Source organism: Serinus canaria, chromosome 2 (genome assembly GCF_022539315.1).
Source record: "Serinus canaria isolate serCan28SL12 chromosome 2, serCan2020, whole genome shotgun sequence".
Lineage (NCBI taxonomy): Eukaryota > Metazoa > Chordata > Aves > Passeriformes > Fringillidae > Serinus > Serinus canaria.
The window spans coordinates 68,743,372-68,768,141 of record NC_066315.1 but is presented as its reverse complement, the minus strand read 5'-3'; the positions used below and the strand labels follow the sequence as shown (position 1 = coordinate 68,768,141).

The window sequence follows — 24,770 nt, the reverse complement described above, 5'->3', positions numbered from 1 at the left end:
CGCTGACATCCTTTCGAGGGGCAGAGAGGGAAGTTGATCGCATCAAATCTGTGCTTCACCAGTAGAAAAAAAATCTATTGTGCCGAAAGTCTCCTCTCTGTTTGCAACCGCTGGACATGGGTGACAGCAATCCCTTTCTCCCTCCCTCCCTCTCGTCCTTGCACCAGCACCACTGCCATCTCAAGCCTGTGCAATTAAGCCGAGCTCTAAATGCAAGGTCTGTTTTGCGTGGCACTCAGTTAAGCAAACAGGCGTGATTGTTATTTTATTAACGTGGGTTAACAATTCCATAAATATGCCGAGGTAGTTTTCCAATCCAGGGCGTCTTTTATCTTGAGACATAAATAACATAACTTAATACGAAAATGAGCACTCCATTCCCTGTGGCATCTTTAGCCTCTCGTTCTTGGCTGAGAAATAAATTATCCTTTGCAGTAAATGAGGCAGCAGACATCGGCTTCGTGCCATTCACGAGAGAAACACCTTAATTTCACGTTAGGTATCTAAAAGGGAATTTTGCGTGTAGTTTACAAAGAAGAACTGAGACCATCAAGAGGTCGGAGCATTTCATCTTCCCACGATAATTATCGCGGTTGTACATAAAATTCGTCTCTGTGACACAGGTTCGCAGAGATGTCGCAGCACTAAGAACAAGGACAAAAACCAGGCTGTGGGAAACTGCTTGTGTTGTTTCTGCTGCAAAGTACGTTCTGTAAAGCGCTCTCACACACACACATACACACAGAGAAAAACCCGCAAGTGCGCAAGCAACCTTTAATTATTTGGTAGGTTCTCTAGCTTTGGCATCCCATGGTAAAACACGATCATCTGAGCGGCTCGGGGTGTTAAAAATTCACTCCTAAACTGACAAGAGGATAGTCAGACACGGAACATTAATTTTTTTTTTTTCTTTTACTTTCCAAGGTCCCCTGTCCCTTTTGTGTTCCTTTTCCTCCCTTATTTCCTTCCTTTCTCTGGGAGGGGCAGCGAGGGCGGAGGGGGGCTCAATCCATTGGATTCTCTGGATTCATAAAAATGAAAACACACAGGGAGCAACGAAGCTGGGAGTATGAACCTTAGGAGCCCCGTCCTGCTCCATCTCCACCTATTGCTCTAGCAGACGAGAGAGAGACTTATTTGTGTAAGGGTTTATTTACATTAGAATGAAGCGACAGTTCCTAGTCTGGGAAGTGATAAGTACTTGGCAAGTCATTAGGTAGCAGATAGAGATCAGCCCCTGGATACATAATTGCCTGCCTTTCCCATACTCGTTTTTGAGGGCTGGAAGCTTTCTCGGGAGGGTGTGCGGCAGAGTTAGTAGGGGTGCGGATGGGGGGTGGTGGTGAAGGCGCTCAGCCCTGCTGAGAGCCACGACCGGGCGCTGCCCCGCTGCGGGCGGCCCTTGCCGGGGGCCAGTCCAAAGCCTCCCGCCCTCCGCGAACGGCTGTGCGGGGGGACGGCCGCCCTCAAGCCGCGATGCCTGCGTGGGGGACAGAGGGCTAGCGAGGGAAGCCGCGAAGCCGCTTCCCCTGGGTAAGCAGCGGCAGTGCCGCCGCCCTCGGCTCCGCACGGCCCCGCTCGGCTCCGCTGGGCTCCGCACGGCCCCGTTCGGCTCCGCAGGGCCCCGCTCGGCTCCGCACGGCTCCGCACGGCTCCGCACGGCCCCGCGCGGCCCCGGCGCCACCTGCGCGGCGGGCGGCGCTGCGCGGGCCGCGGGCTCCCCCTGCCGACCGCCCTCTCCGCGGCTGCCGGCCCCGCCGGGCACCTGCCCGCGCCCTGCCCGCGCCCGGCTCGGCCGCGCTCCCTGGTCCCGGCACACGCGGGATTCAGCGCCCCACGCGGAGCCTTCCCGCCTGCCGAGTCGCGGCAGCGCAGGGCGGGTTTCGCGGGGGGCAGCTCGCTGTCGGAGGTGAGCGCTAGAGCGATGCCAGCTGCGTCCAGGCCATCATATTCTCCCCTCTGCCAAGGAATGTCTTTATTGGTTGCCAGGCTTGCCAATAAAACTTGCGAGGGGGAAAGCGTTGGTTTTCAGGAAAAGTACTTCTGTTTTCTAATCTCCCCCTCGCTGTCCAATTACTGATGTGTTCAACCTCCAAGGAACAGCTTCATAAAATTGTCTGGTAAAGCCAGAGGCAGATGCCTTCACAGAGTGGCCACAGAGATATGTAAATTTTCATGCAAACACACACACACACACACACACACAAACACAGCTTCATGCACTCACGGTTTTCAAGGCATTTCAAGGGTTTTACAAGGCATTTATGGTTATTAAGTACAATCACATCAAAGAACTAATCTCCTCTAAGGCTCCTAGGAGCTATGGTAATATAAGTAATGAAACCTAGATATCTGAATATGCGCTTTTGTGAAGCCACAGATGCTCTCTTTGCAGTTATTTGTGTGCTGCTGGAAGTAACCCATGCTTGTTTACATACAGAAGACAATGTCTCACTCTGCAAAAAGCAAAGTACAATAAAAAGAGGTGAAAGAATAGTTTAAAAAGTAGAGCTCTCAAGATGTTACTATTATTTTCCACAGACCACAGGGAATGCACAAAAGAGATGGTGTTTCAAATGCACCTTGTGTAACTAACACTTGAAACTCACAGCTGCAGGAGTTCCATGGCTGTGACCCCAGGCAAGCCCCATTTTCTAGCAGGTATCTCCCCTCAAAATGAGGCAGTGTACCATTTAAAGGTAAAAGAAGTCACCATTCAGTTGCTGAGTGTGTTACAACTGCAGTTTCTGATTCTTTCTCTCCCTCTCTGCCTCTGTAAGGCCACACACAGTGCATTTCTGCCAACCTGTAAACAGACTGGTAGGCATGATTTGAACAGAAAAGTTGCACTGATGAAGAAAAGAGCTTTGGCAGTATGTATTTCATTGTCTCCCCAAAAAGTGTGCCTTCTTTGACCAAATAAAAGCAAAGCTTTATGATTTTCTTTTTTATCCAGGTGGCATTAACCCTCTTTATTAGACCTCTGTGTGTTGGATGAGTGGCTCTGACATGTCACCACCTCACCTGATCAGCTCACGCCCCAATTCCTGCCCCAGTGAGACCGGCTGGCCAACTGTGACGGCAACACGGCTAAAGTTTGCATATGAGGGTGGCATCAGCCAAGCCAGGCAAGGTCAGTTCCCCCATTTTGCAAAGCAGAGGAGATTGCCAGACTACATTCAGTGGCAGATGACCAATTCAGAGGTATTACAGTTGATAAATACAAGTACAGGTATTTTAAGATAGTGTAGCATGAAGAAAAGGACCCTTGAAAGTTCATTAAAAAAAAAAAAGTCTTCTGTTTAACTTGATAACCCCCAAAATAGAGGCAGGGATTCTTAGCCAAGGCTTACATTTAAAAATAATTGCACATGTATACTGTGGGATGTAAGTGTGGTTTGTTGGTTCCAAGGCAGATTCACAGCTTTCCTTTAGTGCACACTTTTGCTCTTAAGAGCTGTAGACACTGCAAGCACTGAGACAGTCAGTTAAAAGGGAACACTCAGTATAGAACACTCTGGCTAGTATCTTTCCTGCAGTTTAGATGAGCTTGCCAGGTATCAAAACCCAGCGTTTCTCTTTTCACCAGAGCCTTTTGGAGAGGTGCAGTGTGACAGGGAGGCTGTCGGAGGCAGAAGTGTTTGCATGGATTGGAGCCTGCAACTACCGTAACCATCCCTGTGGCAAGAACACCCACAGAAACAGGTAATTTGCCCCTCCCACACCAACTAACAGCCAGAAGCAAAAAATGTTAAAGTACCTTACATCATCGTTTGCCTGTATCATTACTAAGGAGGAACTGAAAGCTGTTTTATGAGGAGCAGACAGACAAAACTAGCTTGAGCTTGAGACATAAAAAACCCAAACCACTAAGATACCTGAAGGCATCCCAATTAAGTGATATTACCATCCCGATCAAGATGCAGTCATTGTTAGTAAGCACCCCTGATTTTTAGCAGAGATATTCCAATTAAGTAGATTTTCTGATTAGGCGCACTTAAATTAAGTGGAGAGAACAGTGCGGAGGAAACCTGGATGGCTTGTTATGAGGGCCAGCTTCAGAGGGGAGCTTTGTCACTTGCAACGGGACATAAGTGGAGCTGAGGCCACGTAGCCCAAACCGTGGCAATGCCCCTTGGCCCCGTGCCGAGCAGCCATCCAACCCTGAATCCACGCAGCCTCGGCCGGTGCCTCCATCTCCTAGGTGCATGTTCCCCGAGCGAGCACGGGTAGCTCTGCTGCTGGGCATGCCTGCAACCGCCTGAGTCAGAGCACCTTGGCACCTGTTCTCAGCCTGAATCCCAGTGGGATCCAAAAAGTAGGCAGAGTGGCGTCTGAGTACCCGCAGGGTCTGATTCAGTAGATAATGGCTTGGGCTGTGGGACAAATTTGAAGGGAAGGTTCTTATCAGCTCTGCACCACGTATCTCTGTATTTTACAGGTCTCAACTCTGGCCAGATCCTGGTTTTTGGATGGAGTGACTTGAAGTGACACATTTTGGCAGGAGTCACATAACATTTTATACTATTGCCTCTCTCTTTGTTACTTAGGCCTTGAGCTTGAAGGTTTAAAGCACAGCTTCTGGAAAAAAAGATGCAGACAGCAAGACTTCCAAACACTGGCCCTTTAGAAAGCTCTGAGCTGAACCTGCCAAGTGTGTGAGTGAAGGAGAGAAGGTTATGAGTCTTACATCTAGATATGTTTTTGCTTAATATTCACCATGGGCACACCTACAACTGGAACAACAACAGCTCTGGATAGGAGAGAGCTCTGCAAAAGAAGGTTGCAGTGATAGGGATGGCCAGCCTGGGCCATGGGAATAGTTCCATGTCTCTCCCATGCATCTGTTTCCTTCCAGAGGTTGGGCATGTCTTGCATCTACACAATAAGGGAAGGAATGTGAGCCCTCCACCACACCTCTAGCTTTCAACATTTGCTGAGCCTGTTTGTCTATTTTGGTTTTGGTTTATTTTTTGTTTTGTTTTGTTTTGTTTTCACCTATGACTTTTGAGATTGTTATCTCAGCAGGGTAGGGACTGCTTTGTGTTCTACATTTGTACACCAACTGTGTCTGGGATCTTGAGCTGATGTGCTAATAATGAATAAGCATAATTTTCTTGGGGGATACTCTTCAAGGATCTATCTGGAACTGATTGGACTGGTGATAAAATAAACCATTTCCTTTGGAAGAAAAGAACTCATGATAACCACAGGTTTGAAATGATTGCTTTCTGCAGAGGTGAGCACAGGTGTTGCACTCAGTAGTGTTCATCATGGATTTGCATAGACTGAATAGTACATCATGTCCCTCTTTCTCCTAAATTTCGGGGAATGGCAGCATCCATCTAAATGTCTTTGAAGAAATTAATGACACAGAGTTTTCTTGCTGACCTGCAGCCAAGGTGTACTCTTGATGTGTGCCTGTTTTTCAATTTGCCTACCCGTAGAAATTCCAAATGTAGTAGCTTCATGTAGTTATTTTGTGTCAGAGGTCTCTTGCTGGTGTGTCATCCTGACCTTGCATGGCTGTGTGGCATTGAAGTAAATCAGTCCAGAAATTCATAATCAAATTAGTGTTTGAAATAATGTTTAAAATTATTTTATTTTTCCATATTCTTCATTCCCTTTCAAATGTAGCCAGATCCTCAAGCCATTAAACCAAATTGCATCAGTTGTGGCTCTGGCTTGGAGAAATTAAAGGTGAGCACCTGTACCAGCTCAGCACCACCACGCTGCATGCAGTCACAGAAATTCAGCCATTGAAGAGTGAGCAAGACTAGAGCCTGGATGATGCTGCTGGATTTTGTGTCTGTACATTATGTGCCAGGAGAGACCATGAGGTGTTGTTGGGGAAAACTGCTGGATTAGGCAGTTCCAACGTTGAGATTGGTTTCTTACTCTAAAAGCTGTCCCTCACAAAGTGCAGTGTGCAACAGTGGCGTAGTTTTGGTTTTTTGTGGTTTTTTTTTTTTTTTTTTTTTTTTTACAGACTTAAATATACTCGTTAACTCTTCAAAATAATGTTATCTCTTCCAGCGCATTTCCCATTGAAGTGAATGGAAATGTTCCCATTGACTTTAAAGCACAATTTCCTCCACCTACTCCTTCTTAAAAGACTTAATCAAGCATGTTTAGTGGAAACCTATGAGAGTTGTCTAATGACTGGCTTGCTTTGCCCAGGGAAAAACGTAACTATAAACTGAAACATGATGCTGAAAACTAAGTTTAGTAGAAAGTGTTTAGTCTAGTGCTGGATGAATGATGGAAGCTTGTATTTGTGAATAATTTATTTGACAATTGGTGTGGGGAAAAAAAATGACCGAATAAGTTCTTTGCTCGTTTTTTCTTGCCTGTCTACCAAACTGGCTGCACAATGAGCAAACAAATGGCTAATATTTATTCAGGAGCAAAGAGGTCAGCTTTTGTCAAAAATGTTTTTAGTAGTGGCTTGGACAAGCACCAGATTAGCTTAATTTTCTTATGTCCTCTGCATAGTAAACAAAGGAAGCTGTGCTATTAGTTACTGAATTCACTGTGAATTTTGCATCTCACCAGTAATGCTTACACTTCACAGCAAATCCTCTGCTGTAAAGACTCTGCCAATGCCGGAGCTTGGCTTTCATGCCTGCAGAAAACCTCTTGAAGCTTTAGAAGCCTCTAAAGTGAGTTTCTCTTTATAGCCGGTGCAGGAGGTGCTGCCCACCTTCAGCCCCTTCCAGAAGGGGCTTCTTCCGAGTCAGGTGTGGTGTTGCAGACAGCAGCTGGGTACAGGGCTGACAGAGCAGGAGCTGCACTGCAGAAGAGAAGATGTGCTTTGTGATCAGGAAGGCTGCCATCTTCACATAGGCTGATGTAAATAGTTGCTGATTGCCAGACAGAAGGTGCTTATTAATTATTTTTCCTCTCAGTGAGAGAGGAAATACAGACAGACGTCGGAGTCTCTGAAGAGCTCTCTTTATTAGCTTGACCTGACAGCACTACAGAGGTGTTTTGCTTGGGGACAAAATCCACGTTTTGCCTTGCAATTTAGTAAGCTTGTCTGCATTGCCTCCCACGCTTCCTCCTACAACCTTTCCCTTCCCCTGTGACACACCCAGGCTTCTTTTTTACTAGTCCTTCATCCTCTGCTACCTTCCTGCCTTCTCCCAAGCTGCCCTATGAGCTTAAAAGTGTTATAAAGTGAAATGTATTTTAATACTTTTTTTGTCCTCCTCGCCCCTTTTAAAAGACAGACAAATATACTTAATGTGCAAAATACTGAAGGTACAATCCAAAATCTCTAATCCCAAATCCAGTGCCACTGCTGTCAGTAGGTTTCAGATTAAAACATGGGCTTTTTGTGGGACTGAAACGTGACTGTGGATTTCCCAGAGCACCTTCAAGCCCTATGGGAGTCGGGGGAAGCTCCAGGCTCTTGAACACCTCTTAAGCTGGGTATTATCGGCTTGATGGGTGCTCACACCATCAGCAGCTGCCTGTACTTATGCTTATCCTCTTTGAGAGGGTAAGTTTTCAGGTGCTTATTTTACTTTGATATTTTCTCTTCCAATGGGAATAGCCCACCCTTCTTGTAGCTTTCCATCTAAAGAATTGTGTATGTGTGTGTGAGAGTGCAGAAGGGGGAGGCAAAGTTGCTCCCCAGCCTTTCAGAGTTCCCATCTCTTCCCAAAGCTGCCTGACAGTGAGAAGGAGATGGGTCATAGCATCATTTCATCTTGGGCCGTGGGATCTACTTGCCTCCTCATGCAGAGAGGCTCAGATCTGGTCAGGGCTGTTGCAGAACAGGGAAGAAAAGGTATGAGGCATATAAACAGCCGTTCATAGGATTTCTTTTCAATCTTAGCTCAGATGAACTCCCAGCGCACCTAGAGAAGCACTGCCTGATTAAATGCTACAGCCTTTGGCTGTATGTGCTGTGTCACAGAGACCAGGAGTGCACAGAAATACACTGAACACCATGCCACAGACTGAAGAGGTCACTCATGGCTTTGTCCTCCGACATGACCCAAATTCAGACCAGTCTTATTTGTATTTGGCTACAGAGAGCCAGGTAGGTGTCAGCCCAGCTCCTGGCATAATTTGGAGCAGTAGCAAGGTAGTAATGAACTACGTGCTGGTCTCACAACCTCATCCTCCCACCTGTTTGTGACAATAAAGAAGAGCAGAGCGAAGCCAGGGGCTTTCAGCCTGGCTGCTCCCCCTGGGCATTTGGGCTGGGTGAGTCAGTGCCAGGAAGAGAGTGCAGGAGAAGAGTGCAGTGTGTGGGAAAACCATGGTGAGGCTCAGGCCTTTTTTGCTGTGCTGGAAGGTCAGGAGGTGTCCTTAACAGAAAGAAGAGACTAAACTCCTCTCTGCCCTGGACTCTTTCAGGGAGAGCTCTTCCCTAAAGCCCTGAGTGTGAACTGAATACATCAGAAACACGGAGTGCAGGATTTGGTGCTTGCAGGGCTGCTCCAAAGTTGTTGTCTGACCTGAGTGTGTTTCCCTCTGCATGCTGCTTGCAGGACCAAGCCCTGCTGTGCTGCAGAGAGTCACCGCTGCTCCTCCTGGAGCCAGAGGCAGCTCAGGGTAATCAGCACATACAGAAATAAGCTCTGACTGTGGAAGCCTGGTAAGAGCGCAGTTTAATTTCACTGTGGTATGCAGCACTCCAAGAAAACTCCCAGACTCAGTTCTTTTCCTTCAAGCACAATCTCTTATCAAGGTCCTTGGCAGCAATTCACATACAGAAAGGAGCAGCTGTCATGGTATTCCCACATACAAACACAAAAAACAACCCCTCCCTGCTTTCAGTGCAGCAATGTTACGTAGTATGAATAATTACAATATTTAACACTTGTATCTGTGCTTTTAATCTTCAAAGCACTTAACGAGCACTAGGTACAGGTAATTGTAGCTGCAGAGTGATGTGACTGTCTGCAAGAAGAAGACAGTTGTGTGCATGAGTGCTCAGTGGTCCTGTGCAGGGTGGGCACAGAGCAAATAGGGATGTAAAGGCCCAATGACAAAAAATCCCTTGGCTGTCAGGGTTGATTTTTTGCTATGACTGATGGCTGTCCCCCTGCCACAGGTCAGTGACTTCTCAGGTCTGTTGGTGGAATCACTCACGTTCTGGTTTCCCAACCCACCTTAGTCCCAATGAACTTGGTTAGGAAAGACCTATATGGTAAACCATGCTAGCTGACCTGGCGTGTTCTCACTGGAATGGATGAGGCAGTGCTTGGATGAGCAGCTCAGCCATCAAACCTGGGAAAATGGTATTTCCTGGCGGAAAACAAGGTGACTGTGGAGGGAAGGTGACTGGGACTTGCAGGAGGCCTATAGGAGGCTGGCAATGGTGGCAGCTGTCACAGGAAGGGTGTATCTGACCATGAGAGACAAGCCCGTGCTGGTTTGTCCCTATTTTGGTTTGTCCCTTGGTCAAGTTGACATGAAAAAGTCACTGTAAAAGGCATTATTTGTTTCCCTAGTCTTCTTGCTGTATCCATGTAGCTCTTAGCTCACAGCGGAAAATTAGAAAGGGTAGTGGATAAATTCGTGCTGCTTTTATTGTTTTTGCTTTCAGATTTTTCTTTTGTTTTATATTGTTTTCGTCTTTTTTTCCATGTTTTTTTTTGTGAGCAGGAAGGTCACAAGACAGTTGTTCAGTCTTACCATTTCTATGTCCATCTGTCCATTCGTTATTGCCTCAATCTGCAACATTGGCCATTTGCTCTTGCAATGGTGCTCCTCTGTTCTCTCTTGTTTGGCTTTCTTACTAAGATTGCTCATCCACAAGTACTTGGGTAATGCCTCTGTTGTTGCTTAGAGTAGGCAAATGAGCTTAGTGGATGTGAAATGCATCCCCAGAGCATGCAGCTCTACAGAGTACCAGCTGCCAGCACCTGGCAGGGCAGGGCATAGCCTCACACCGGGCATCCTGACCATCCAGTTCTACTCCCTGCCTTCACAGGCAAGAGGGCTTTGTATTTATTAACGTGAGGTGATCACAAAACAAGGTGGTGTTGATCTGGTCCCTTCCAACTCCAATGACCCTGTGAGTCTGCGTACTGACTGCCCTGTTTAGATAAGTTTGGGGCCCTCCTAATTTGATTTTAAACAAAACAAATACAAACCTAACTGCTGAAACCTTTGTTTTCACTGGAAATCACACTCTTATCTGTGCAGTATGAATGTCTGTCCTTCCTGCTGCTTAAGAGGAAAATGAAGGTGATATATAGTAAGGTAATAACAATACATTAACAGGAATCAGTTCATTCAAAGGGGTTAGCTCAGGGTTTGCTTTTATTTTAGCTGTCCATGCACATAATCATTTTCCCCTTGAGGACTGTTTTGGGGAAAAAGATTGTGAAACCCTGAGCTAGTCCTCTCTTGTGCTGCAGCTTCATTAATATGTGCATAGCTCCAGAAAATGAAGTCCCTACTTCATGAAAATATTCCCCATACTAATTTTGTCTGTCCCGGTCGTTAGTGAGGTTTTAGTAATATAATTCTTCCAGTTTTTATTATTATGAATTGGAGAACATTTTTTTTTCCTTCTAAGAACTCCACTCCTGAAATGGACTGACAAGAAGAGAATCTTTCCATACTGTTAAAAAAAAAAAAAGTTTCTAGACCCTATTGTTTGAGAGGAAAGCATCCTCTGAGTGTGAGCATACCTCAGAAGCAAAAAAAAAGGCTCTGGGAAGAAACACAAGAACAAACCAACCTCTGTAGTTTAACCTTGTGACTCTCAAGTTCCTCCTTTTTTTTGAGGCCTCAACTATTGCAATTGGCAGTGCTGTGGAAGGGGTAGCTCTTCCAGACAGCTGCTTCCAGGCAAGCAATGCCCTGGGAGAAGGAGCAGACCTAAGCTCTCAGCTTGGTAACTCAGTCTCCTGCCTGTACAGCTTTGTGGCAGGACTGTCTACAAGATGAGGAAAAGAAAAAAAAAAAACAACAAAAACCAACCTGAAATCATCTCCCCTGAAATCATCTCCCTTGCTCGCACCATTCCAATTAAGTGCAATCAATTGCTCAATCAATCTTTTGCTCTTAATAAAGTCGGTTATCTTTTTCCTTCTAATTCCCCTCCAGGTTTTTTAACAATTGTTCAGACAGACACAACAAGCAGCTTTTGTAAAGGAAGAGTGTAGGCGTTTCCTTTGGCTGTTTTCACTTTCTGCCTGTGATGATGTTATGCTGCACACCCTCCCCAAATCCTAATCATATACAATGAGTGTGCTGGGAGCCCATATATTTTTTTCCAACTGGCATGGATTGAGTGCCCTAATTTGATAGCAAAATCATGCCAAAATATTTGGGGGGGGGGGCAGGGAGCAGAGAGGGAGAATAGACATTTTGTCATCTTTGTGTTGCTGATGAGTCAGACCATTTAAATTAAGGAAAGGTTTAAAAAAGGGAAGGGAAGCTCTCTCCAGCCTTATCTACTCCAACCATTATTTGGGTAGAAGGTAGGAGTGGAGGAAGTCTGAGCAAATCTGCTCCCCTTTCAAGCTGCCTTTAGATGGTTACCGTTGTCTGCAGGCTGAGAGAAGATGCATTCAATTGCTGCCCACCACTGAGGGACTGTGGCAGAGAGGGAGAGGCCCCACATGTGCTCATCTTGGTTTTGTGTGTGTACAAAAGCCATGCATGCTTGATGTGCTCGTGTAAAAAAGCCCAGCACTGGCTTCCATTGCACTGCTCCAGCTGCCCTGCATTCCCCGTGGGAGGGAGGCTATGGTGCACCTGCACAAAGCACACTTATACCTCAGTGCACCTGTCCCTGATAGTTAAACTCTCCTGTCTTAAAAAAAAAAAAAACAAATAAACTGTCTTTGACTGACATAATCGATGATCTGTGGGTCAGGCCGTGTCTGGAAGCAGAACTGGTTGGTCCCATTGGTGGATGAGAAGATTAGATGGAGCAGATACCAAGTAACTTAAGAAAAAGGGGAAAAAAAAAGAAGCTGTAGTCAGAAGAGCTAGGAGTGACCTGATGGTAAGAAGAGGTAAGAGGGTGTGGTACTGTGGAAAGTGCCAGCAGCACAGTCCTTACTTAAACTTTACTTAGGTTTGCTAAGCCTGTGTGTTGATTTCAGCAAAGTCAGGCCTATACATGGAACGGGAAACTCAGGGGCAATGTCAAGGAACCGGCATCACCTCACTGTGGATTAAAACAAACCAAGTTAGTGGGAAGCCTTGTGTCCTAGGGGGGCTGATGGCAATTACATCACACAAGGGCACCTTTGCACTGCAGCAGCTCCTGCTCCTTGTCAGTGAACTTGAGTGAGCCTCACTCTTGTGTGCCATGCTCTGGGTCCTGGCTGCTTGTGCTGGCTTCTTCAGCAGCTTTTTCAGACTGTAGCAACCCTCTGCTTCTGTGTTTACACTGCTATCAGTCCCCCAGTTAGGGCACTGGAAGCTAGCTCAGCAGGACCCATCCTACATGCAGCTGCTGTGCTGCAGACATGCCCTGGGACATTAAAAAGTAGGTAAAACTCAGATGAATATGCTAAAGGTGGTAACAGGATAATGAGAGGGAAGTTCTATTCTACCTGATGGGCCATTTTCAACTCTCTTTTTGAGGCTAATCCTGCTGGAAGGTGAAGAGGTGAGGAATAAGTTTGCTCATTTTATTATCACTGGTTGCAGTCCCCAGCTGTCTCAGTTGCAGGCAAAAGCCTCCAGTGTAGCTCAGAGGAAGTCTACTCCAAATGATCCCAAATGACAGCGTCTCCAAGGTGCTAATATGGCAGTGGAGACCAGCTGGATATGGAGGTTTCTCATGAATGCCCCTTTTCTTGGCTTTAGGGATGGAGGAGCTGTGCAGGAGCTGCTGTGCTGGTGGCAGGCCAGGAGATGATCTCCTTGCTCTGGGGTGATCCTCCCTTGGCTGGGTCTTCCAGCCTCGGGGCTGTTTGCATTGTGAGGATGGCACAAAGCAGCCTTACTTCAGGGGAGGACTGGGGCCTGGGCCTTATCTCACTTTGATTATATTAAATAATCTATCTGTCTGCCATGCTATTTACATAACTCTTATTTAAATACTTTTACATCAGACACACTGAATCATGAGACTGAAAGTCTAGACGATGCTTGCTAGGCTCAGCCTGCCTTTAACCCTCCTGTGCTGGCATTTTTCTTGTGTTTCCCTTCAGGATTACCCTGCTCTGCCTTTGGCCTGTGAGGGACATACAAAGTGCCTGGTGGTCCCAGGATTTCAGAGTGAGCAAAATCAAATTGCTGAGGTGAGAGAGTGAGAGCACAGAAGGCAGATGGAGAGGAGGGAGATGAGTTGTTTGTCTGGTTTTACTTGGTCAGCTTTGAGTGAGACTGCAGGGCACATGGCTTTGAGCAGACAAACTTAGGGCAGGACTTTAGCCCTAGAACTTGCCTTCTGGCACCTGCTGCCCTGGCCAGCTGCTGTAAGAGATAGTTCATTTTGGGGGGAGCAGAAGAAGGAGCTATAGTGCAACTTCATGCTGAGCGGGCTTACAGGAGGAGGCTAGAAGCTGGAAATTGGGAGAGGGAAAATGGGATAGAAAAGACAATTATTATTTTAGAGAAAAGCCAAGAAAGCCTATTCATTTCCCCAGGTTCTGCCCTCTCTCCTAAAAATACATTATAAATTACTAATAATTAATAATGGCTTGTGTCATGGCATGCTTGATAATTTCATCTGTGTCTCCTTCTGAAGGCACACTCTGGGATTTATGCCTCACTGTCACAAGCCTTGCTGCTTTGATTTCATTATATGTTGATTTTTATGTACGTTTCCCGAGATACATGGGTGCACTGGAACGGAATCTCTGCTTTGCAAAGAAGGGGGACTGCGGCTGCTGGTTCCTCATCTTTTCTTCCTTAGGAACAAGATTTTGTCAAGGGCTGCTCGAGCCCTGGCTGCTGCTTCCAGAGGCCTTGAGGACGTCAGGGCTGAGATGGAGCAGCACTTCCACCTAGTGGTCCGCACAAATTAAGGCAATTTCTCCAACCTCTGGGCTTCTTAGTTTGCAACGAAATCTTGAAGTTAATCTCTGAAACCGTGAATCTTGCCCAAATATGAAGCTGTCTGTTGGTTATATCCCAGAAAGAATAACATAGTAATCCGGGCTTTATTTGCATGTGCAAGTCATTTTTCGGACTTAGTTCCATGGGAATTGATGTGATTTGTTAGATGACAGCTTCAGGGATGGTGTGACAGCAAAGTGAAGCATGGAAAATCATCTGTTCCTAAACTGAAGAGCAACACAATGCATCGTGTGCTGTGTGTACAAAGCACTTGGCACCCACCTATGCATCCCACAGCACTTTACACCTCTGTTTACTTCACTCTTACTTTACAGCTGGAAAAAACAAGATGTAAGAGACTATGGCAGATACTTCAGTGAATAGCATCTCTTCTGTGTCACTGGTTTTGGGTGCTGCACGTGGATACTGCTCTCGAGGGAAGCTGAGCAGTGAACTGAAGTCAGTAAGGATTTGGAGCGCATGTGGATCCAGCAGGGCAGAATCCTGGCCAGTGGGACAGTGTTCCAGGGCAGAGAAATAACCACCACAGCAGCGTGCAATGTAATACCAGGGGAACCTTAGACACTCTGAAAACCAGACCTAGCGTCTCAAGAAAGGCTCTCAGGGAACCGAGATCTGCTCATCTCATGAACAGATACTTCGGAACAAGTTAAAGGGGCCAAGTTGAGAATTACTAGGTGGGGTTAAATCCCACTGACAGGCCTGTCGGTAGCCAAAGCCCTATAAACTTCTGAGGGGAAAGCTCAGGTTTGCTGTCTCCTACTGCCATTGCCAAGCTGTGCTGCCTCCTTTCAGCAGCTGTTGTGAAAGAGGAACTTGCTGTTCTACAAGGGTTGTTTCCCAACAAGGAGGCTGAAAGGGTGGAATTGTTGTTGTGAAGACTGGGGAATTACACACACACACACAGAGGCACACACAAGCACACACACACATACCCACACCTCCTCTGGTTCCTGTGAAGGGAAGTTGTGAGTTCAGAAGCGAGGTTCAGAGCAACTGAGGTGATTCTGCCATGAATGGCAGCATGTGATTGACATCTCTGGGCTGATTCAACATCCAGGCATGGTATGAGGTGTGTTGAAGTTATTTTAAGGTGCCGTGGCCTGCCTTAGGGTATCCTGAAATTCTGACACCCTGCCAAATATTTGACTCCCTGGGGGAGGGGGTGATCTTTTAATAGCCACACCCTCCCAATTGACTGCCCAAATGCAATTATATTTTAAAAAAGTCTTTATTGACAGGAAAAAAACAGAACGATTTTTACTGGGGGAACACACAGGTCATTGTTCCTCTTCTGCCGTGTGACTCATCCAGATCAAGCTGTCTGTTTAGTGTATCTACTAATGCAGTTAACTTGGAAAACCTAACCCATAAGTGCTTCTTTTGTTTCCTAAAAAACAATCGCTGGATGCCTTTTGAAACTTTTCAATTTTTTTTTAAGCCCTGCCGTGTTTTGGAACGAGAAGAGCACAGGCACTTTCTTGGCAAATCTTCCATAACCTTTTCTGTTCCACCCTGAGACAGTGCCTTCTTTTACTGGGCTTGCAACAGAAGTGCTTTACACCTCCAGAGAGAGGAAACCTTAATGGCATGCCTGTGAGCTGAGTGAGCCCACAGGCTGGCATAATGTCACACTTTATCATTAGATCAGGTCCAAAATCTATTCCTGAGGGCCAGACCCTGAGCATGACCTCTCTTGTCCTGATCCATCAGCACTGAGCCGCAATCTTCCTGGGACAGGGGCGAGATGCGAGCCAGCCTTTAGCTCAGTCCCCCCTCTGTCCCCAGAAACACACAAGGTTTATGCTCAGAGCTCCTCGTGTCATGGAGGTGGCTGCAGTGCCAGGACAGGGGATGCAGATCCACCCCTGCCACTCTTTTCTGCCCATCCACCTGTTGCACAAAGGAAAGGGATTGTGAGAGCACGTGGCCTCCTGCAGCCACCTCCCTGCGCAGCCACCTGCCTCCTGCCCCTGTGGCACTGCAGAGGAGAGGCCTCTGCCCACAGAGGAAGCACAATGCTCCTCCTGAAACGCAGGAATGCTTCTGAGTGCCATGTTTGGAATCAAAAACCTTGGATTTTGCTTAATTTTTATTTTGTTTTGTTTAAGGTGGCTTACTGTTAGCTCCTAAGTTCTTTCAGAGGAGGTTTTAATCAGAGATAGGCTACATGCAAATAAATACACTACCCCCAATTAGAAAGAAAAAGGACTTCAGACAATGCACTTATCTCAGTACTGCTTGGGTAGTTGAAGCAGCTGCAAGAAAGCTAATAGCAGGGTTGAAACCAGACTTGCCAGCAATTTCATTCTTGGCCAGACAGTCAATTTTTTTATACTTTTGTCTGGCTGTCTCTTGGTAGGGCTGCACAAGAAGACCAGCTTTACTTTATTTCGTTATTATACATATATTTTTCAGCTGAATTAATCTATGACTGCCATAACTCAGTGGCACTCTTTTTCCAAGGAAGCTTGAGTGACTGAATAATGAAGATGAATCGTGAGTCCAGAAAAAAAAGAAAATTCCTCTCTTCTGTGCAGCCCAATCCCAATAATCTGCTTTTGCCAACCTGTCCCTATGAAACAAAAAAGAGGCATTCATATTTGTACTGTCTCGTTTTCCTCTGTGTACAGTGAAAGGATTTTTTGTTGCAATCTGTCACTCTCATGTGCACTCTCTAAACAGCCTGTGCCCCTTCCACTCCAGGCAGTACGGAGAGCAGTTATTTTTAATAGAACTCGTTTAACATACCTATGTGTTGGTCTGTAGCAGAGCTCACGCTCTCTGGACTTCGCTGCAGCTGGGATCCTCCTCTGGACAAAGGTGATGAGTCTTAGAGCGTCTTTGGCTTGGCAGGAAGGTTTATTAAAATACCACAAGTTCAGACAATGCTGGTTACGAGGAGTGCACACTGCGCTGGATGTGGGAGGACTGGCGCGGAGTTCCCAGTAAAAATGAAGTGACTTAGAAATCTCTTCTTCACCCTGGCACATCCTAGGGAGCGTATTCTGTGTCTGTGTGTCTGGTGAAGCCTGATTGCACTCGGTGCACAATGTGTGCTTGTACATGGCTCACAGAAAATCTTGGGAATCGTTTAGCTCCTCGCTTGCGCACAGCACAGGTTTCAAAGAGTCCCAAAGCGTATTCTTTTGTATCCAATGAAAGCCTGTCTCAGACTTTAAGCATAGCAGGGGCCATAGTTTCAGATGTTGTAAATCAATGAGGTCTCAGGGAATCTGGTGGGGCTCTGCCATTTTACACCAGTGGAAAGTTTGTCCCTTGCCTGTGACCTGCACTCAGCCCGGGAGGTGTAGGCAGCAGAGGCAGGAGGCAGCATCCCACGTAATGACAGCCTGTGGAGCTGCAGCACAATGCCCACAGTGAGCTCTGAGTTAGTGCAATGCAGTTTCATCATCTGTCCAGGCAAAATGAGGACACAATATTGCAAGACGCTTTCAGGCTGTTGCCACAAGCTGTTTTACATGTCTTAGAGTCTTTAGCAGTCACACAAGTGGAGGTCTCAGCCTTCTCTTTTGGTGGTGTACAAAGCTTTTCCTGATTCCTTTTCTCTGGCTTCTCTGCATTTCACAGGACAAAGAAAGTTTCCTCTACCTTTTATTTGTTTGGTTTTTCAATGCTACATATGAGTTCCAGTTAGGGCCAGAAACTTTTTGTGATCTTGGCAGTAAGGTTCCAAACAGCTGATGAGGGCCTTGAACAAGAACTCCTCAGAAGGTGGAAGTCAGTGGCTTGAAAGGATTGAAGGCAGTTTGCACCAGCCAACCCCCTAGTCCTGCTCTTTTCTGTAGTCCCATAGACTTGATTTCATGGCTGAACCTCTTTGTCTTTTACTCCTTCTCTTGTCATCTTTGAATTCATAGTTTGAATGGTAGCTCAAAGCATACATCAATTTTGAGTTAAACAATAACACAAAGAAAAGGAGGAAAGTATTTTCAGCTTCATTTATTAACACTGATGGATTAAGATTTTTTAAACTTCGTGATCAGCTTGTAGGTAATTTTTCAACTGGGTCAAGTCCACATATATAGTATCTTATGATAATTTAATGGAGATATGCTCACTTGTACATGCTGTCCCCTCCTTTTTATTTTCTCCTTATGACCCATAAAACCCTAGGTGGGTTGTGATCTTTCAGCCTGATGCATTAGATGTTTGTCTGTGCTACAGAAATCCACTTTTTGATAATACTCTCCCATCTCTTGACACCTCTGTTAAGACAAAATATAGTTACCTTTGAGAAGTGCTCAGGACTCAGAGTGACTAGTCTGTGGTTATAAAGTATTGTCTGCTTCTGGTTGCATGTTAGGGCTCTGAGTGACTTTTTCCTTCATTAAGGTGTCTATGGGACAGGACAGACACGTGAGTCAGAGAACTCTAGGTCCTTCTGTCCCTATCTGCTGTTGAAGCCAAAGACAACTCTGAGTGAGTGAGGCTATGGGTACAAGTGCTATTTTCATTAGGAACTCAAGCTCCCCAGGCACTTTGAAAACCCCATTCTGTGCCTGAGCAATGCAGCACTTGGCCCTTGGTTAGGTAACTACTCACTGATCCTGTTGCTAGCAGCAAGCAGACAAACCCAAACCCTGCAGTCTGGGCTGTGATTTCACTGATGTCATGTTAGTCTGAAATACAGAAGAATATGTCTCTGTTTCTGATACCAAAATATCTACCATCACCTAGAGACGTACAGTGATGTTCACCAGGAAAGGAGGATACCAGTGATGAGGAGTATTGTGGCATTTCTCTTTATTCATTCATGCCAGTTGTATTGGAAATGGTAGACAAAGGCAAGCAAATAGGCTCCTGGCAGGACAGAAAGTCCTTTCCTGAGTTTGTAAGCTAGGAGAGTGACAGAGATATCCTGAAATGTAAGTGATGCAATAACAAAAAGTGGCAAAGCAGTGAGTGTGTAGATAAATTGCAGAGGGAAACAAGTCATAGAGCCCCAGCTGTAGCATGGGCACTTCAGCTCACACTTATCTCAACCAACTCCTCTCTGAGGGATGAGCTCAGCACAAGGATGATGTTTAGAAATAAATGTGGAAGAAGACAGATGTGTAAGGCACTACTTTGAGGTTTCAGGCTTGCTTCCCTTCCCCTTTCCCCTTTCTTTGGGTCTCTAAAAAGAGGTTACATTCCTTGCCCTCATTGCCACTGCCTCTGTGTGCCTCACTTGCTCTGCCAGGCTCAGCAGATGCCAGGGCTGCTGTGAGCAACCTGAGTACAGTCTGAGTTGGAAGCAGAAAGTGACAGATCCTAGATACATTTTCCTCCTCCCTCTCTGTCTTACAGCCTTTACTTCATTGCCACTGCCTGAGACACTGCTCCAGCTGTGGGAATGAGCAGGTCAGGACTCTGTTATTTGTGCTGCCAATCGTGGGCAGGAATGGGGAGAAAGGGGAAGGATGAGCCATGCTTTTCTGGGGTCTGCTCTTGTCCTTCCCACATCCTTCACAGCCTCAGCTCCTTTGGGAGCAGCTGCAATGGTCTAAGGAGGCTCAAGGAGGTAAGGTTAGCAGCCTCTCTAAAAAGCCAGAGGAGACTCTAAAAAGTGGCAAAGGAGATGTGTGAGAGCAAGAGAGTTCAGGCATAGCTGCCAGCCCTGCACTTCCTCTCCTTGCAAACTCCACCCATATAGGAAGGTGCAAGAGGTGGTGCCCCGGGAAAGCTGTCCTCCAACTGGGAACATGCTGTGTTAATAACTGGATGCTGAGCAAGGAACCACATCTATGGGAGATGTTGCAACTTTCAACTGCAGATTGCTATCTGTCTTCTGAATGTCCCTCTCAATCTCCTGAAAGATTTGCTGAAATAAAAGCTTCTTGAACCATTTCAGTCACATGAGCTGTTTTAGAAAAACTCTAATTTGAATCATTTGAGCTACTTGTGTGCAATGTGCTAAGGATGCCCGAGGACTCTCTCGAACTAAAAGACCTGTGGCCGGTAGCAGGAACATGTGGGTAAGGGGAGTGGAGATTGCAGCTTTTGTGAATGACACAGCTGGGGCTGGTAGAGGACATTTGGCCAGAATGGCTGTAAAGTCAGACTCAGTTTTGGATGTACTCCTCTTCTTGTGACACTAGTCTTATGCAGGTAGACAACTGCTTTTTAGAGAATCACTCATGACTTACAACAATGAGGTATTTCTATCTGCCATATATTTTGCTCCTTGTGTAACTCTGCAGGCATGAGAGGAAAGCTTTTTGTCATTAACATATAAATAAATAAATAAATAAATGTCCAAAGCTGCATTCAGCTACTTCTAAACTTCACTGGCATCAGGGAAGAAAATTCTGAGTGTCACTTGGCAAAGCATGTTAGCAAAAACATATTTACACTGAGAAAGGTGTGTGGGTGCAGCAGTCTTGAAGAATCTGAACAAACTTCGAAAGTAAGCTTAAAACCAAAGAAATTTTATTGAAGGAAGTAATCAAGCATATTTTCATACCTATCCCAAGCAGATTGGATGAAGGCAAAAGTGCCGATGGATTTCATCTCACCTTGGGGAGACCAGGTGGGAAGGAAATACTCAGTACATACGTTCCCACCTTTCCAGGGAGGGGATGCAGACCAAACCTTTTCTAGTTCTGTAACTGCCACATTCTAGGATGCGGTTGTGCCATTATTCAGACAGAGAAAAGTCAGACTCTGAGACTCAGTCCATGCTAGTGTATCCAAGAAGGTCTGACCACCTTCTTTGGCCCTGGAAGATGACAGTCTGTGCTAGCACACTGCTAGCACATGCTCTGGCATGAGCCTGGCCAATTGCAACTGATACTCTCTCAGAACAATTTTTGGATCTGGTCTGGCAATAGGAGTGTTCCAGGCCCCATACCCAGTGGATGGTTTGCTGGCTGCTGCCTTATTTAGGAGGCTCATTCATTAGCCCACTGTTCTCTAGCCTCCCTCCAGCTGGCCTGGATGTTTGGTCCCAGTGCCAGCTGGATCATAATGGTCTAGTTCAGTGTTATGGACACAGCCCGACTATAACCCAACATGGGGTGTATGTGGGCCACACTGGAATTCAGCATGGAGCATTTTAGCTATTTGATGGCCTCTGCAGACACCTCAGAAAAGCTCCTGGACATTTGTGCTTTCTTACCTTGGAACAGGAAGAAATGAGACAATGGTTGCAAATCCTGCTGAGTGGCATCTTGGGAACACAATACCGGGGCAAGGGTGGAGGTGTCCAAAAGGCCCAGTGTGCTCAGCTGGCCATTGCCAACCCAAGACCCTTGCAAGTGAGTACAAATCCTAAATGATTCACTGAATGATGAGAAGGGAAAACCACAAATGGATTTTCCATGGTGCCATCCTATTCCCAGTGGCTGTTCTACAGGCATGGAACACTCTGCCTATGGCACCAAGTTGGAGGTTTAACTGTGTCACGTCTGCTTAAGCAGCTTGGGACTGCTTCTGGAGAATATCCACCTAGGGAGGTGAAGCTCAAGACTTCTGTCCAAAATATGCTGAGGCACTCCAATCATGCCTTGACCCTCATGGCAGCATTCTGAGATTTTGACGTGATTTTTGGACATTCATCATCTTAACACAGGTCTGTGTCACTATATTCACTGTAGAGCCTAGAGACCTAGAGACCTCAGATCATCCTCTTTCCCCAGGCAGCATTTAGAGCCTAGAGACCTTTCCTGCAGCCAAATATCACAGCTGTGTCCCTAGATGTAAGCTCCAGCCAAGGTTAGGGGACAGCTGGCTGAATGTTTTGCCACTGATGGAGAACCTCTGAACTTGCATCTCTCACATGAGCACCCAGGGGTGAGAGGGCATCTGCAGGAGATGAGAAGTGATGTTGTCTCTCAGCCCAGCTAGTGCATTTCATTTCTTTAGGGCATTTAATATCTTTAGGGCTGCAAGATAAAAAACCCTGTAGTATTCAGAAGTGTGATGGTCTCCAGGAGTGCTTGGTTGATTGTGAAGTGAATGTCTGGGACAGAAATCCCAGAGTGTTTTGGAAAAAAGGAGACCTTGTAATTACTTTTGTTCTGCAGACTCAGAGATCAGAAGAGGAAAGATCAGGATGTGCCCAGGGATTGTGATAGAGACAGGAAGCCTGTGAGGGTGAAACAAAAGGCAAAGGGAGTGAGTGTGGAACAGGAGCCACAGCAACACTGACACTGGAAAAGGAGGACAGGGAGGATATGAGCTGGCCATGGTGAACCAGGGACAAATAGTAGAGTGCAGCCAGAGTAAGGTAGATTCATAGGCAATTTAAGGCTCAGATATTCATTTGATGTCTGTCTGATGGCCTTCAAGCTGGATATGGGACAGAATCCTTGGCCCATGCACACTGGCAGAGTCTCTCCAGCTAGGCAGTGGCACTCACAAGGCTCACTGCCTCTTACCCAATCTCTGCAGGTCTCTGAGACTTTGCAATGGCTCACAGTGCAAGAACTGACAGAGCTTTCCAGCAGGGAGGCTCAGTTCTGCCTCCAGCACATACACAGCCCAGCCTGTAACACACATGGACTCCACCATGGAGTGATGCTCCTGAGCCATCTCAGGCGTGACAGCTGCCTTTGTCTAGGTATTTCCCCTTCTTTTGCACATGTAAATAAATCTGGATTTCGGTGAACTGTGCTTTATGTACCCTTCAGAAAGCCATAATTTAGGTACACAATGAACCAGAAGAGAGCATTGCAGAAGATTTGTGGGCATCAAGTAGTTGAGCTCAATTCTTCTCATTAGCCTGGAGGGGCAAAATGCACATGCAATAGCACTTTAATTCTTTCCATCATTTGTGTTCTTTCCTGTTCAGTGGTAGGTGCTTTTCCCCTGCTGTGATCTCCATGTCTCTATGAATTTTTTACAGCATTTGAAATATTGTGTAAAGAACAGACAACTCATTTTCTGGGTACAAGGTATTACCATGGTTATTCCATGCAGAGTATCTTCCAAGGTAGCATTAGGTTATCCCGACTTGATAAGTAACCAGTCTGCTTGTTGACATACGTGATTATAAATTTGTATCATTTGGACAATGCTTATGTAATTCTCAAATCCTTCTCAATTGATTTCCATTTTCCATATAAATTTCTTGCTTTCTTTCATCTCCCCCAGTCTGGGTGTCAACTGCTAATACAACTGATGATTTTTTCTACTTCTGCTTCCAGATAACAGCTGAAAATATTAAACAAACCAGAGCTCTTTCAGGACCCTGCTAGACAATTCATCCAAACACATCATCTTACAACTCTGATAAAAGGATCTGTTGTATTTTCTTTTGGATGAGATAGTTCATTTGTATTTTCTGTATGTTAATGTGAGTGGAAAGCTCTGAGATCTAAACAAGGCAGATAAATCATTCCAATGAAGCTATTTTCAAGAAAGAGCATTATAAAAAATAGAGAGCCATGGGCAATCTGCATTGATTGAGGACTCAGTTTTGACTTGGGTGGTGCTAAAACCGTGTATGTTTACAAGTTATTGAGTAACAGGGAGTAGGAACTGCTGGACTCTGAAGATTCTTGTATCGCCCTGTTTGTTGGTAAGGAGATGGAAAGAATTGCTCTGAGACATCTCTTTCTGGGCTGACTGGTGCATCCAGAAGAAAAAAGGGAGTGAGAAGAACAATACCCATTTGCCCATTCACAAAATTTGAATACAGGCTTTTACTTGGGTTTCTTTTTGACTCTCCCAAACATCATCAGTTGACATATTTTCCACATCCATTTAAAAATCCTGCTTTGTTATAGTAAGATTTATAAAAAGAATAAACAAGACAGCAAAAATATATTAAACAAATAAATCTGATAGATTAAAAAAAAGCGAGGCAGTGCCCATACTCTGTCTTCACCTCGCAGTTCAAAGCCAGAGCTGAGTGCCTCAACAGGCTGCTCGAATGGAAGTCACGAAGAGCACGGATTGCTTGGCAGAGCACCCACCACACAATGGCTCTTCTCTCGAGTCTGACCCTCAAATACTCCTTTCTCCATGTAGGTCTCCCTGCATTTTGCCTGCTGGCAGGCAAGCTGCCTTTCGTTAGTGCCTTCATTCCCATCTAAATGTGTCCCTCGCTTTGGGCCTGATCCAAGGCCAATGGGAAGACTTTCACTGGCTCCAGGCAGCTCTTGGAGCAGCCTCTTTGAAAGGGAAGGCTGGGAAAAGGGCTGTGCAGAGAGCTATGAAATGCTCGAGCATGTTCTATTTGAGCTTAGTGGTGCTCTGGGCTCTGAAATGTTCATGTATGAGTGTAGGGTAGAAAAGGAAAAAGAAAAAAAAAAAAAGAATTGCTAAGCCAGGAGAAAGAGGGCAGGGGAACCTGATCCTGCATGAACTGGAGTGCAGCTGCATAGCCTTGAGCGTTATTGTGCATAGTAGCAAAAATGAGGCCCAAAAGGGGAACGCTTAACTAAGTACCTCAGCAGCACTACAAGCACTACACTAATGTCTCCTCAGACATGCCTGCTGCGAGGCTGGGTGGGAGTATTAAGGGATCCAGAGATTTAATGCTTTATGCTGAAAAGGACCAAAACGAGCTTTTAACTTGCACCTGCACACGAGCTCCCGCTGGGGCTGGCATGAATACATTCCTAGTGTGTGTGATGCTGCATGGCCATGACTTTTCAAGGGCCAGTGGTTATTTTTTGGGCTAGCAAACACCATGTTTCTTGGGTTCTGGAGGCGATAAACAATATGGATTGCTTTATATGAAAAAGGCATTCCAAAAGAAGATAGAGAACAGCACGCTGAAGACTAATAGTAACATGCTAGAAAAA

The 24,770-nt window shown here is 45.8% G+C and overlaps 1 protein-coding gene across 1 annotated transcript in view; it reads left to right on the top strand.

Annotated features, from left to right (window-relative positions):
- The window catches only part of EXOC2 (exocyst complex component 2), a 491,144-nt gene that overhangs the window by 4,825 nt on the left and 461,549 nt on the right, over window positions 1–24,770 (top strand). The gene's annotated exons all lie outside the window — the stretch shown is intronic.